Raw genomic sequence first — 16441 nt, forward strand, 5'->3', positions numbered from 1 at the left:
CTGTGTGGCGTTATCTACGGGGGGGACTGTGTGGCGTTATCTACAGGGGGGACTGTGTGGTGTTACCTACAGGGGGGACTGTGTGGCGTTATCTACAGGGGGGCTGTGTGGCATTATCTACAAGGGGCACTGTTTGGCGTTATCTACAGGGGGGACTGTGTGGCGTTATCTACAGGGGGACTGTGTGGCGTTATCTACAGGGGGACTGTGTGGCGTTATCTACAGGGGGACTGTGTGGTGTTATCTACAGGGGGGACTGTGTGGCGTTATCTACAGGGGGGACTGTGTGGCGTTATCTACAGGGGGGACTGTGTGGTGTTATCTACAGGGGGACTGTATGGCGTTATCTACAGGGTGACTGTATGGTGTTATCTACAGAGGGGGCTGTGTGGCGTTATCTACAGGGGGGACTGTGTGGCGTTATCTACAGGGGGGACTGTATGGCATTATCTACAGGGGGACTGTATGGCGTTATCTACAGAGGGGGCTGTATGGCACTAACGCCATACAGCCACCACTGTAGAGAACGCCATACAGCCCCCCCTGTAAAGAACGCCATACAGCCCCCTGTAGATAACGCCATACAGCCCCCCTGTAGATAACGCCATACAGCCCCCCTGTAGATAACGCCATACAGCCCCTGTAGATAACGCCATACAGCCCCCCTGTAGATAACGCCATACAGCCCCCCTGTAGATGACGCCATACAGCCCCCCCTGTAGACTGTATGGCGTAATCTACAGGGGGAACTGTATGGCGTTATCTACAGAGGGGGACTGTATGGCGTTATCTACAGAGGGGGACTGTATGGCGTTATCTACAGGGGGGACTGTGTGGCGTTATCTACAGGGGGGACTGTGTGGCGTTATCTACAGGGGGGACTGTGTGGTGTTACCTACAGGGGGACTGTGTGGCGTTATCTACAGGGGGGCTGTGTGGCGTTATCTACAGGGGGCACTGTATGGCGTTATCTACAGAGGGGGACTGTGTGGCGTTATCTACAGGGGGGACTGTGTGGCGTTATCTACAGGGGGTACTGTGTCGCGTTATCTACAGGGGGACTGTGTGGTGTTATCTATAGGGGGGACTGTGTGGCGTTATCTACAGGGGGGACTGTGTGGCGTTATCTACAGGGGGGACTGTGTGGTGTTATCTACAGGGGGACTGTATGGCGTTATCTACAGGGGGACTGTATGGCGTTATCTACAGGGGACTGTATGGCGTTATCTACAGAGGGGGCTGTGTGGCCATATCTACAGGGGGGACTGTGTGGCGTTATCTACAGGGGGACTGTATGACGTTATCTACAGGGGGACTGTATGGCGTTATCTACAGAGGGGGCTGTATGGCGCTAACGCCATACAGCCACCACTGTAGAGAACGCCATACAGCCCCCCTGTAGAGAACGCCATACAGCCCCCCTGTAGGGAATGCCATACAGCCCCCCCCTGTAGGGAACGCCATACAGCCCCCCCCTGTAGGGAACGCCATACAGCGCCCCCCCCTGTAGGGAACGCCATACAGCGCCCCCCCTGCAGGGAACGCCATACAGCGCCCCCCCCCCTGCAGGGAACGCCATACAGCGCCCCCCCCTGCAGGGAACGCCATACAGCGTCCCCCCTGCAGGGAACGCCATACAGAGCCCCCCCTGCAGGGAACAGGTAGTTACGCCGCTGTGCACACGGTAGCAGGCTTTTACGTCTGAAAAGACAGACTGTTTTCAGGAGAAAACAGCTGCCTCGTTTCAGACGTAAATGCTCCTCCTCGCATTTTGCGAGGCTTCTCTGACAGCCGTAAATTTTGAGCTGTGCTTCATTGAGTTCAATGAAGAACGGCTCAAATTACGTCTGAAAGAAGTGTCCTGCACTTCTTTTGACGAGGCTGTATTTTTACGCGTCGTCGTTTGACCGCTGTCAAACGACACACGTAAATGACAGGTTGTCTGCACAGTACGTCGGCAAACCCATTCAAATGAATGGGCAGATGTTTGCCGACGTATTGTAGCCTTATTTTCAGACGTAAAACGAGGCATAATACGCCTCGTTTACGTCTGAAAATAGGTTGTGTGAACCCAGCCTAATACTTTATAAGCGTGGGCGCAGCTGTACTGGAAATGGCTTTTATTTGTACAACAACAACAACAACGTGTTTCAAGGCCGTACCGGCCTCTTCGTCAGGTTAGGTACAAGTGACACTTGTACCTAACCTGACGAAGAGGCCGGTACGGCCTTGAAACACGTTGTTGTTGTTGTTGTACAAATAAAAGCCATTTCCAGTACAGCTGCGCCCTCGGATATTCCATTTTTTATCTCCCTATATCCTGGATCTACATAGTGGATTTTTACCAATCTTCAAACCGGAATTTGGGCTGCAACTGTCTCTACCTAAGTCTAACTTGGACACGCACCTTGGGATGTTATGCTCCGAGCATAACAACATCAGGTCAGCACAATTGACCACTTTTTTCCTTTTGTTCTCACCTAATACAGGCTCATGCACTATGTGCGCTTTGTTTCCTTTTTCCCTATAGCGTGATAATACTTTATAAGGTAATGCTGACACAAAGCTGATGGTCTTAGGGTCCGTTCAAATACTTCCGATGTCCGCTTCAGTTTACATCAACACGCCGGAGTTTACCTCCTGCGTGTTGAAGAAAAGCTGGAGACAAACTGATGCTAGAACGGATCCCATAGCTTTCTATTGGAACTGTTCTGGCACAGGGGACATCAGTTGTGGTGCCATATGGCGACGGACCTCCCTGGGAGGCGGATCCAAAAACTTTACCTGTAGCGTTTTTAGTTCCGGCTCCTAGGGAGGTCCTATCTATTTTAATTGTGGCCAGATGAACACCGGCTGCTGCCGCATCCACCTTCTGGCAGCACCTGGCAGGAAGTTGGATGTGAGCTAAGAGCGGAATCCCCGGTCATAGCATTGCCGGGGATTCTGCTCCAGGCGGAGACCCTGACGACTACCCTCCCACCTGCCCCAGATTCAGCAGGAGAGTCCCGGATTCCGGGCGGTGTCCCGCTGCTCTGTGCGGCCGGGGGTATGTCCCGCTGTCAACTGTTTGCACCCTCAGGTCCCTGCTTTAAGTGCTGTGCTTGGGGAAGCCCTTGACATCACCATATATGGACAGTGGCGTCAGGGGGTCCTCCGAGAGGGAAGCCCCGGCCACAGCGTCTACAATGCTCTGTCCGGGGATTCCTCTGCTAGGGGTACCTATTGTAGTGCTATCTACAAGTAAAAGGGGGTAGCACTATATACAGTGGGGGTGGTGCTATCTTCAGGTGGGGTGCTATATGGCACAATCTACATGGGGTGCTATGTGGCACAATCTACATGGGGCGCTGTGTGGCACCATCTACAGGGGGCGCTGTGTGGCGCTATCTACAGGGAGGCTGTGTGACATTATCTACATGTGGTACTGTGGCATAGTATATAAATATAAATATTGTTTCAATACTGATTCTGTTGAATTAAAATTGGTTATTATTATTAACACATAAGGGAGAAAACTGAAACACACGGTCGTAGTAATACTCATACATATATGAAAAACAATCATAACGTGGTATCATATCAAGAAAAAATTAAAAACATTTACATGGAGAAAAATTAAATTCAGTTAAAAAAGATTGAAGAAAAAAGGTTTCTTTGTATAAATATGTAACAAAGTATTAATTTAATTTAATTCAACAGAATCAGTATTGAAACAATATTTATATTTATATACTATAATTTTGAATTGTTTTTGAGCAATATCGCTTGTAAATTAAATACACAATATTATGTTAACTTTACGTAATTCCAACTTACCTATTTCTGGTTTGCTAGCCACTCCTCATTTAGTGAATCTTTCCAATCACTGACATTTACATAGCAGCTTTAACAGCTGACAACCGAGCATATAGGTGAGTCTCAAACACACGGTCATTACCTCTCCTGCCATGATTAAGAACGCAGACTGCGTTCGAAACGCGTAGGCTCGGGTATACACCCTGACTACTCCTGCCTTGGGACTGTGTCTCCCTTTCGATTTTAAGGATTTCTTCAATAAATATGGGACTTGCTTTTCCCTTTTAATCACCATCAGCGCTGGATAATTTTTTCCTCTACCTTGCTATTTCACACCGCATGCCGTCGCGGGGATCCAAGCGACGCTGCTGGAGACGCAGACCGGTGAGCTGGAGGTTTCCTCCCTGTTTCCACATTATTAGTATTACGGCATATCCTCCGTGCACATCGGCTAAAAGCTTGATTACACACTCGATTTACATTGACTCTAACGTTACTTCAATTGAAGTCAGGAGCAACCTTGAATATCTATGTTGTGCTCCAGGATAACCCTATAAACGAGTGCAACAGCTATTATTCCCAAGGCATACATATACTGCATGTATCTACTGATGCAATCAACATTTTTTTCATGTGTGTTTTTAACTAAGATTTGAAGAATATTACTATCACTATTCATCTATTATTTCAATTTATAACTTTCCTCAATCGTTTGGAGGGTATTACAATTACAACATGTCTTTTTCTCAAACGCCCCAGCGCTCAAGAGCAGAAATGGCGGCCATGGTATTCAGAGATTCAGATTACCCTGATTTATCCAATTCATCCTTGCATAATAAATGTAAAGAATTGGAAAAACTATCAGCTACCAAAACCAAAGTATGGTGGGATTTAACCAACCTACAAAATTAAATTTCCAAAAAAATGATCCCAAGGGGTCTAAGACTAAGAAAAACGCCAACTCACAATTATTCGGAAGAATTCTCAACAGAATGGAATAACATTCTGACTGACTGCTCAATTAATCTCATGCGGCTGATTACCAAACAAGAGGATATTAAATTAATGGAACTACAAACGGACATTAGCAAAATAAGGGAAGAGATTAATTTATCCTCCAGCTCACCAGACTTCACATTGCTGCAAAAGCGAACCAATGATCACCTGGAGCAATTGGAAAAATCCATTGCAGAAACTAAAAAAACCAAGTTTCAGAGAGATAACCAGGACTACAGCAATAATGAAGTCTATACGTGGCATAAAGTCAATTACAACAAACACAAGACCAAATCTATTTTGAGAAACAGAAGATCTCCACATAAATATTATTCTAACTCCCACAAAGTCAGTTTCAGTTCAACTGAACCTGAAACCACAGGGCAGAGGAGGAATTGTCTCCGGCATAGGATCTTTGACAGAGAGGACATCTGAAAGGTTGGATACATTTCTACAGTCCCTTGTCATCAGAGTACCAGGGCACCTCAAGGACACCAAAGATGTCCTTGAGGCTTTTCATAACAAAATGTGGCATCATGACTATACGTGGCTCAGTTGTGACGTTGTCTCCCTCTATACCAGTATCCCACACACAATTGCTCTTGAGGCCCTCACGTATCATCTCCATAAATATAGTGGGTATGATCAGGTTATGCAAACATTCCTGGTAGAGATAACCCATTTTCTCATGACGCACAACTACTTCAATTTCGCAGGAAGTTTCTACTTACAAAAAAGAGGAGTATCTATGGGGGCCAAGTTCTTCCCCTCCATAGCCAACCTCACCATGGCATGGTGGGAGGAGCACTTCATATTTTCTCCAACAAATCCATGTTCCCAATTTATCCATTGGTATGGCAGATACATTGATGATCTCCTATTCATTTGGGAGGGAGATGTGTCTGCCATACCGATGTTTTTGTCATTCATGAACAGTAATGTATCTAACCTCAGATTCACTCACAACTACAATTCAACATGTATTAACTTCCTTGATCTCAAATTGACTTGTAAAATCAGAGATATCATCCGCTCCGATATCTATTGCAAACCAATATCAGGCAATACTATATTGCATGCCACTAGTTGTCATCCTACTCATACCATTTCCGCAATTCCTATAGGTGAGTTGACACATGCCAAACGAAATTGTAGTTTACATACAGGATATGTCAAAGAAGAATCTGCCATCTGTCAAAGATTAAGGGCCAGAGGTTACAAGGATTGGACACTAGCAAGGGCCAAAAATATTGTTGGAACCAAAAACAGAGATTCCCTTATATCTACTGACAAAACCAGAATCACTCCAGAAAACTACACTACAAGTTGCAGCACTCCAACCCTTGTACTACAATTCAGCAAGCAGTTTGATACTATCAAAAATATGGTGTTAAAATACATTCCCCTCCTTTGCGAAGATTCAAAATTAGAGAAGCTTCTGGAAGATGGATGTAGGGTAGTGTCCCGTAGAGCACAAACCCTGGGTAACATACTGTCCCCGTCACTTGTGACAACAAATAATCCCAAACCTACATGGTTGACACACAAGGGGTTCTACAAGTGCGGTGCTAGTCCCTGTAAATTTTGCACATTTGCCAAAATAAATAAACAATGCTCAAATTCCACAGAAACGACCAGCTTTGCAGTTAAATCCTATATTAACTGCAATAGCGATTACGTAGTTTATATCATTGAATGTACAGCTTGCAAACTTAAATATGTAGGCTGTACAACGAGGAAGTTTAAAATTCGCATTTTAGAACATCTTAGTTACATTAGAAATCCATCCATCACCAATATTTCGAACGCAGCCAGACATTTTATCACTTGTCACAACAGAAATGTCAGCTCATTTTGTACCTATGCCATTGAGAAAGTGAGGGGGACAATGAGAGGAGGAGATCTGAAACATCGCTTGCTCACGAGAGAGGCATTCTGGATTTATAATCTTGAAACTCGTTTTCCTCAGGGACTAAATCTCAAAAAGGAACTGATGTTCCATTATTGAATGCTGAGATACGTATATAATTTTGTACTCCAGACTGGAGAACATATATATATGCCAGGTAAAAATTGGGCAATATAATTAACCAATAAATAAAAACAAAAATCTAAAATATCTCAAGTAATAATACAAATACGGTTATAATGATTTATTTACAATAAATATACAGGCTATACACCAAGCATATATTTCAAACATTATAATCATGCATTATAATTACTCACTAACAAATACATGGAATTATTCGTCAGATTCAATCCAGTACAATAATTTTCTGTCAATAAATACTACGTACTAAATAAATTTCTTGTAACCTGTATATTTAAATTCCACTAATAATACAACTAGCTTTGCTCTCAAAAATATAATATATCTGCTAAAAACTTAAGGTGAATATGCGCATGACTATAATTACAAATATTAATTACAAGCAACTCTTTGATAATACACTACATGGCTCACTACTTTATATTTGTTACTTACGGTCCCACTGCTAGATGATCTCTTCCCGGCCACGAGGTTTCTCCCGGCCTAATAAGTTTCTTCTTTTCCAACTTTCTCTCCAGCTTGCGTTTTTCGCTCATATACATTCCTCTGTTAAGAAACAAAACTACTATCAAGTCCAATAATATTAGACTATGTACTGGACAACTTTAAATTTGAGATATATATAACACAACATTATTTAAATTAAATTTTTTGTTCGTTTGTTTTCTGCCAGTTTACGTTAAAATTTCTCTGAAAGTTCTCTCAGAATATAAACCAAATGGCTCTATTAAAAAAGTTCGGTCTTATAACATATATTGTACCAAACGAATAAAGGTGGACACTAATTAATATAGATCATTTAGCCATATGTAATCAATTGTAATGCGTCCATTTGCGAGGAGGGGCTTGGATTACCGTAGGCGCATGTTCAATAACTGGCTAAGCAGAGCACGAAGATGTGTGGAATGCGCCTTTGGCATCATGTCAAACAAGTGGAGGGTCTTAATGACATCAATGCAAATGTCACCGGCCAATGTGACACGTGTGATCAAAGCGTGTGTTGTTCTGCATAACTTTACCCGCATCCATGATGCCAGTTATGATGGGGAATATATGTTAACAACTGCACCCACCACCAACATTGTGCAGGCAGTCCGCGCAGGGCGCCCAGCAACATCTGGACTCTGAGTGCGTCAGCAATTTGCCGAGTATTTTGACAGCCCGGCAGGAGCTGTACCCTGGCAGCACGTTGCCATTTAAAGTGTTGCTAAGTTATCATTATTGGAGAGAAAGGTCGTTTCTCCCTCTAGTCCTTTTTTTGTTTTGGGGGGGGGAGTTGAGTTAGTGACCCGCAATACTTGAGGACCATTGACGTGGGTTGCGAGCTTAAATCTGGAGGGGTTTGTAGTTCCCATTTTTTTGCCCACCAAGTCATTGGCACAACATACCCTTGTGTAGACCAATGTTTTCCTGTCCTATGTCAGCGGCTCTTTGTGCCCGAGGTAAGCTAGTTGTGGGCAACAAAATACTAACACCTTAGTACCTGGAATTACAAACCCCTACCGATAAACTAATACCTCAACGATGGCGTAGATAAATGTGGTACCCTGCAAACCTGTTAACACATGTGACCTCATAGCGTGAGAAGCAATACTAATTTGGGAGATATGTAAAAGAAGGATTGTCCACACGGATTGAAACAAATAACTTCCTAGTTTATGTTCTTGACACATAAACAACAAAAATATAAACAACATAGTTGTATAAAATACCCAATCTGGTTTTTGCACCAACATGATGCTCTAAACATAAAACGTAACACAACCCTGTGAAGGGTTTCCCCTATTTGAACATAAAGGGCCTTGACCACGCACACCTACAAATCCTGGTAGGAATGTGGTGGAGAGGTGTAGGCGGACATATCAGCACCACTATGCTGTCCACGGCCCTGATGAGGATGGTCCTGAACAGCATAGTGGTGAGGAAACTGGGGCTGGTAGCCGTGAGGCTGGATGGGAGGCTGATAGGTGTGGGCAGGTCGGGAGTAGGGAGGTAAATGACGGTCAGGGCCAGCCATTGGACCAGGGGAAAAATGGCTAGGCCCTGGGCGAGATTGCAGCATATGCGCAATGGGTGGGGCAGGTTGTGAGGGGCCAGCGAAATGTAACCCCGCAGAGGGCACTGGGACAGTACGCCACTGCTCGATTGCAGTGAAGCACCGCCCTGGACTATGCGGGGGTGTAGCACTGTCGATCAGCGACAGTATGTTGGACTGGAGGTGCCCCAGCCTATGCTCCGGTACCCGGCGTACTAATGGAGCCATGCTGCTGCAAAAAAAATCTCAGTTGTCCTCATCTGCGGCGCGGCGCAGGTAGTCCAGGACACGAGCGTCCACCTGTGCACCTGCGGACGGGTTCAGTGGCCATCTGCGTCGGGGTGCTGCAGGCGCTGGTGCCACTTCCTCTGGTGGGCCTGCTTCTGGCGCCGGGGCTACTGGGGCAGGCTCCTCTGCTGTGGGATCCGGGGTTAGGGTCACCAGGGGAGCGCCGGCTTCGGACGCCTGAGACGACTCGGCCCGTGCTTCCTCTTGAGAGTCGTCCAGAATGTCGCTAGTTCTAGAATAATTGAAACGATTGTTGAGTAACACATTTTACTGCTTGAAAACCCTGCCTCTTTGCCGTATATGACATTTCAGCGAGGTCACTTTTTAAAAAAGGAGAAAGGTCGATTACTTACTGTCGCATGTCCATGATGTCTCTCAAGAACAGCAGCTGGTCGTAATATATATAACGGCGCTTCTTGGTGCCACCATCTCCGTTGTGCCCTCTGGACCCATATTCCCAGCGGAACTGGTCGCGTGTGCTTCGCCACCGTCTCTTGACATCATCCACTGTAGAATGAACAGAACAAAAAATGAACACACATGATGTTACTGCCCACACAGGCACTGCTTAGAAATGAGAGGACGCCACCTACACAGAAGAACAGGCATTATTGAAGCTGCTAAAGCTGCGACTGAACCGAAACGTTGGGCATGAGAGGAACTGTTACCATAGGGACACACTAGTGAATATGGATGACATTACACATATATCTATCAAGACATCGACTCACCAATGTGTTGCCGGTCGCGGGAGATGCTCTTGGACCACTCCTGCTGGAAGAGCGCCTCCGCAATCTGATCCCATGCCACCTCCTTCAGTGTCCGGTCATGGTATGACTCCGCACGGGTGTTCCATACCTCCGGCCTCTCCTGCACTAAAATTATGAGCTGCTCCACATCCATGTGGCGTGGCATGGCTGCAACTTGCTTGTGCTGCTGGAGTACGGTATGTTCTCTTTTCAAACCAGGGCTCTAACAACTTCCTGGTTTCAGCTGGTTTGGCCAAGTTTGCTCCAACTCATTAGCATAGAGACAACAAGTCTGGCGTGAAAACCGCGCGTTCCACGCAGGTGCCTCCGTGTGGCATGCGTGATTTTCACGCACCCATTGTTTTCAATGGGGGCGTGATGCGCGAAAAACGCAGAAATATAGAACATGTCACGAGTTTTACGCAGCGGACTAACGCTGCGCAAAAAACACGGACTGTCTGCACTGCCCCATAGACTTGTATATGTCTGCGCGAGCCGCGTGAAAACCACGCGGGCTGCACGGACGCAAAACACGTTCATGTGAATCCGGCCTAAGACATATATTGGTTAAGTACAGCTATGGGACAAGGCTCACTTTCAGTGCTGCAAACATGATGTTGATGATGTCGACAAGCCCAGTGGTCATCATGACCAACCATTGCACTTGGGGGCAGAGAATGAAACAAGTAGGTCTTTGCTTGGTTGTTAGCAACAAGCAAAGGGATGAATATTAGATAGCCATGCTTTTAGACCCTTGCTATAAAAGCAAAATGGGGGGAAATTTTCCTGTCCCAGGAAGGGAAGCAAAATAGGCATATGACCAAAATACGCTTTGTATCCAGCTTTCCACAGCTGTCACCAAACAGACACCTGCTGGCCGCATATCTGGTGAGGAGGCCCCTCTCCACTCCCTGATGAATCCCTGCTCCATCGCCTCTGCCAAATCTACCGCTAAAACAACTAGCAGAAGCAGCAGCAGCACCAGCAGCTTGTTGAACATTATGGAACAACTTTTTCACCTGCAGCACCAACCTGACGCATGTCAGCAAACGTATATGCACTGTCTGAACAACCAGGTTCAGTCATACCTGGACTGTGCCCTTTCTCCGGTAGATACCCTAAGCCCTAACCCCATGAACTTCTGGGTCAGCAGATTCGACTAGTGGCAGGAACTGTCTTGTCCACCCTCCAGTGTACTGTCAGAGAAGGTTTTCAGGTGGCGACAGAACGAAACAGACAAAATTCTCCTCCACAAGTGTGGAACACATTATGTTTGTGAAAATTAATCACACATTCATTCGTGAGGATTTTCACACACCTCCGCCTGATGCCAATGACTAGATCTGCCACTGCTGACAGTGTGGCTATTTATCACCAGCCCAATGATGCCACTGCCGCTGTCTACCTGCTGGATCCTTCCTTTTCCATTATTTTCCACACTGTTCTGCTGCTGCCCCTACACAGCCACATGGCATAAAATTATATATATATATATATATTTATATATATATATATATATATATATATATATATATATATATATATATATATATATATATATATATATATATATATATATAAAATAAACCTCTTTTATTGCCACTGACAACATGTGCCACCAGCAGCGACTTTGAGCCTGTTAATACCCCAGAGCTACATTTGCTGCCACAGCAATAGTAAATTGGACATCCATCTACCTGGTTTGCTGCTGCTGCGAGCAACCCTACCCTGAACAGGATAAACATAACAGATACTTTTCGGACGGGACTTTTAAAAAGCCCTGCTTGTTCACTTTCAAAGGTGATTTCATCCATTGAAATTAAAGAACACCAAATCTGTTGCTACTCCTGAAAAAGGGATAATTTTTGGACCACTTTTTAAAAGGTATTAGTTCTTCTGAGTTTACCATGTGTCTATAAACATCTGCCCTTAAAAAGGATAATTTTTGTACCGCTTTTTATAATAAAAGGCATAAAAAATCTGACATAGTGCAGTTTGTCTTTAAACAGGCTGTTTATTACCACTGGCTACCATCCATTTACCCATACCCATATATGTTGCTGTTACTTTAACATTACTAAGTCTGGTTTGGTGTTAAAGAGCTTGAAAGGGTTTGGATACAGTCCTAGTAAACATCAGAGAGTCAGACACAAGTTTTTAGTGCAATCGGGGCCCTGGCGATTCACGTCTACTTTATTTGGACCAGATTGGACAGCCGATTCGATTGAATTGGGCCCAAACCGATTTTCGGGAAATTCACACATCATTAGTTGACAGTAAACTTGATTGTAGCAACCAGTGTCAGGCATCTGCTGCCAAGGCAAATAATATCATAGTGTGCATGAAAAGGGGCATAGATGTACAAGATAGTTCTACTACTTTATAAATCACTAGTCAGACTGCACATTGATATTGTGTACATTATTGGGCGCCAGTGCACAAGAAAGACATAGTAGAACAAAGGCGGGCAACAAAAGTAATAAATGGAATGGGTGGACTACTACCCGGAAAGATGATCAAAATTTGTGATATTTCGTTTACAAAAAAGACAGTTGAGGGGTGACCTAATAAATATGTATAAATATATCAAAGGTCAATACATAGATCTCACTTATGATCTATTTTAACACAGGACTGTAACTATAACAAGGAGGAATCCTCTAGGTCTAGAGGAACGAAGGTTTCTACACAGACATAGAATGGGATTCTTTACTCTAAAAGCAGTGACACTATCGAACTCTCTGCCAGAGGATGTTGTTATGTTGAATTCACTGAAAGAGTTCAAAAGAGGCCTGGATGCCTTCCTTGTGTGTAATGATATTACAAGATATAGGTACAAGATTACTGTAGATGGGTTGTTGATCCAGGGATTTGTTCTGTTTGCTATTTTGGAGTCCGGAAGGAATTTTTTCCAAAAATGAGGAAAATTGGGGTTTTGCCTTCTTTTGGATCAACATTACAGGCGGAACTGGGATGGACTTATGTCCTTTTTCAGCCTCACATACTAAGCTACTACAGTATATTACTATCATATCTGTTCTTTTCGCTCTTTCTCTTGGGATAAGATCCTTTTACATTTCATTGATTCAACCAATAATCCAGACAGCTAAACTGAAAGAAAAAAAAATAGATAATTTCTTCTGTTTATGAAATATTTCTTCTACGAAGAAAGCTTAATTTTTGTGTGTATCAGTAGAATCCATAACTTCTTAGAGATGAAGTTGTTACTCTGGGAATGGTAACCTGACTAGTGTGAAAGGTGCAGCTGTTAATTTGAACAGACCTTATGATTAATGACTGGAAACTCATGAACAAACTGTAGACATCTGCGTAAGAGCTGTTTGCAACACTGATAAATACATCATCGGTTATATTTACAGACTATTTTTATCTATAATATGGTGCTCTAGTATTTCATTTAAGCAACCAAATAGGAAAAGTTTTAATGTTGTACCAAACTAACTGTGTAGTTTAATCTCATATTTACAGTTACGGAAATGTAAATTGATTTTATATACAAATAGTACTTGCACCGAGTATAATAGATCAGACAAACAATATTTACACAATATTGATTATATAACGCAATTGAAAGAAAATGCTACAGTAAATACAGTACAAATATAAAATAAATATATGCTTTATTTATGCTACATGGATCTACAAGATGTGTTTACTATGACTAAAGTTACATGTAGTCCTTTCTAATATCTACCGGGGATTTTAACCCCTTAATGACCAGCCTATTTTAAACCTTAATGACCAAGCCATTTTTTAAGTTTTTCCATCGTCGCATTCCAAGAGCTATAACCTTTTTATTTTTGCGTCGACATAGCTGTGTAAGGTCTTGTTTTTTGCGGGACAAGTTGTATTTTTTAATAGCACCATTTTGAGGTACATATTATTTATTGATTAACTTTTATTAACTTTTATTTGGGGGGAAATAGAAAAAAAACCTGAAATTTCGCCACTCTTTTTCGCGTCTTAAATCTACGCTGTTTACCGTGTGATATAAATAACACAATAACTTTATTCAGCGGGTTGTTACGATTGAAATTATACCAAATTTGTATGTTTTACTACTTTTACACAGTAAAACGCTTTTTTTTTCAAAATTATTTGTTTTTGTGTCTCCATATTTGAAGAGCCGTAACGTTTTTATTTTTTCGCCGATGCGGTTGTATGAGGGCTTTTTTTTTGCGGGAAGACTTGTAGTTTTTATTGGTACCATTTTGGAGTAGATGCGACTTTTTGATCGCTTTTTATCACATTTTTTTAAAGTCAGGATTCACAGAAAATTTATTACATTTTTTACGGCGTTCACCGTGCGGGTTAAATAATGTAATAGATTTATAGTCGGGGTCGTTACGGACGCGGCGATACCAAATATGTGTAACTTTTTAACTTTATTTTGTTTTTTTAATAGTAAAGCATTTTGTAAGGGGAAAAGCTGGGTTTTTCATTTTTTTTCACATTTTTTTTTAAATTAACTTTATTAAACTTTTTTTTTACTTTTTTACTAATCCCACTAGGGGACTATAATATGCGATTCTGTGATCGCTATTATAATACACTGCAATACTTCTGTATTGCAGTGTATTATGCCTGTCCGTTTAAAACGGACAGGCATCTGCTAGGTCATGCCTCCGGCATAGCCTAGCAGGTATTCATTACATGCAGACCTGGGGGCCTTTATTAGGCCCCCGGCTGCCATGGGAGACACAGACACTCGGCGATCGTATCGCCGGGTGTCGGTGGGAGAGAGAGGGAGCTTCCTCCCTCTCTCCAAAACCACTCAGATGCGGTGCACGCTATTGTGCACCGCATCTGAGGGGTTAAACGGGTGAGATCGATACTAATATCGATCTCACCCGGCAGAGCAGGGACGCTCCCAGCCCTCAGCTACCTCTGGCAGCTGAGAGCAGGGAGATTTGACAGCTCCCTGCTCTGTTTACTTATTCCGATGCCGCGACGTATAAAGTCTATGGCATCGGAATAAGGCCCGTTAGTGACCGACGTAAAAAGACTATGGGCCGGTCACTAACGGGTTAAGGGTACCGGCTAGATCCCTTCTCTCACCTTCCATGTCATGTAAGAGGAAGAGTGCTAAATTAATGCACCAGGGAAAGGTTGTCGGACATAACTCGAGCTTATGTCATACTTCTAGCGAAAGAACAGAATTTTGAAAGCTCGGTAGGGGGCGGGTACAGCTGTAGTTAATAGTACTAATAATTTGCCAAATGCCAGAAAAATTACTTTTTCCCACTCTACATGTAGAGTATTTATTTGTATCCCATTACTAAAACAACATTTATTTATTGTTTATATATATATATATATATATAGACACATTTAAAATGAATTGCCAGTGGCTCCATAGTAACAGAGTTAATCCTTGCTCAGGGCAGCATGAACCAAAGAATGTAGTTCCTGCTTGTCACACAATAATATTAGTTCTTGGATCTGTCTGCAGATTGCATTCTATAGAGTGATGGTGCTAGTTGGCAAGTATTTAAAAAGCAAACAATGCCCCCCGACATGTTTTGCCGTAGATAAAGCGTCCTCAGGAGTATATGGGGCAATGGCACCATAAACACCAGAGGATTTGGTAGTCAGTATCCAATCCTAGCTGGGTGGGTTACGTCATTCCCCCTGCATCATATGATTGACAGCAGGTCCCGCAAATGTGTGTGGAATATCATCGGCCAATGACAAATGGATTGGGGATTGTGCGCAGAGAGGAGTTAGAATGCAAAGACATATACCAAGTATCAGGCCGAATCGAAATGCGCATATTTAAAGAGTTAGTCGTTACAATGTAAAGTACAACTAGAGCACAAGCTCTAGAACTTTGATAGAAATATAAGGGAGTAATTCTGCACAGAATCATGGACTTAAGTTTTTTTTAATCACATATTAGTCAATACAAAGTTCACTATATTTATTTGATAGTTAACTATGACAGTATCCAATTCTCATAGGATGGATTATTAGGATCTCTATAATATACACACAGTAATTAATAGTATTTAGAATTTTATTAGATTATATAACATAAGATGGTTTTCTAACTTTTTAGGTAAAAATAGAATGGATTAGTCTCTCTCTTCAGTAAATCTATCAGTGAGCGGGTGGTACTCTAGTTATTTTAAGTTAAATACTTATACTACATTTTTCTCCTAGTTATCTATAGTTGGTCCAAAGTCTAGGAAGAACATATAGATGTTTTTTGAAAATAGGAATTGCCTGGTGTATAGTCTAAATGAGTAAAAGGCTATGTATACCTTTAAAAACTTTTTTTTAATTTATTTAATAAAAATATGTATCAGTGTGTTTGGTGCAACTTTCTAATTACTTTTTGTTAAAAATTATTTTTACTTTTTGAGATACAGCTGCTTTGTATCCTGTATATAGAGTAGTTGTATCTTGCGCTGAGATTTAGTGAGAGTGGGTACTGCATGTCTCTGACACATCTAAGTTATAAATACAGAAAAGCTGAGCATGTGAGGCCCTTATTGAGTACAC

This window comes from Rhinoderma darwinii, chromosome 1 (assembly GCF_050947455.1).
Source record: "Rhinoderma darwinii isolate aRhiDar2 chromosome 1, aRhiDar2.hap1, whole genome shotgun sequence".
NCBI classification, from domain to species: domain Eukaryota; kingdom Metazoa; phylum Chordata; class Amphibia; order Anura; family Rhinodermatidae; genus Rhinoderma; species Rhinoderma darwinii.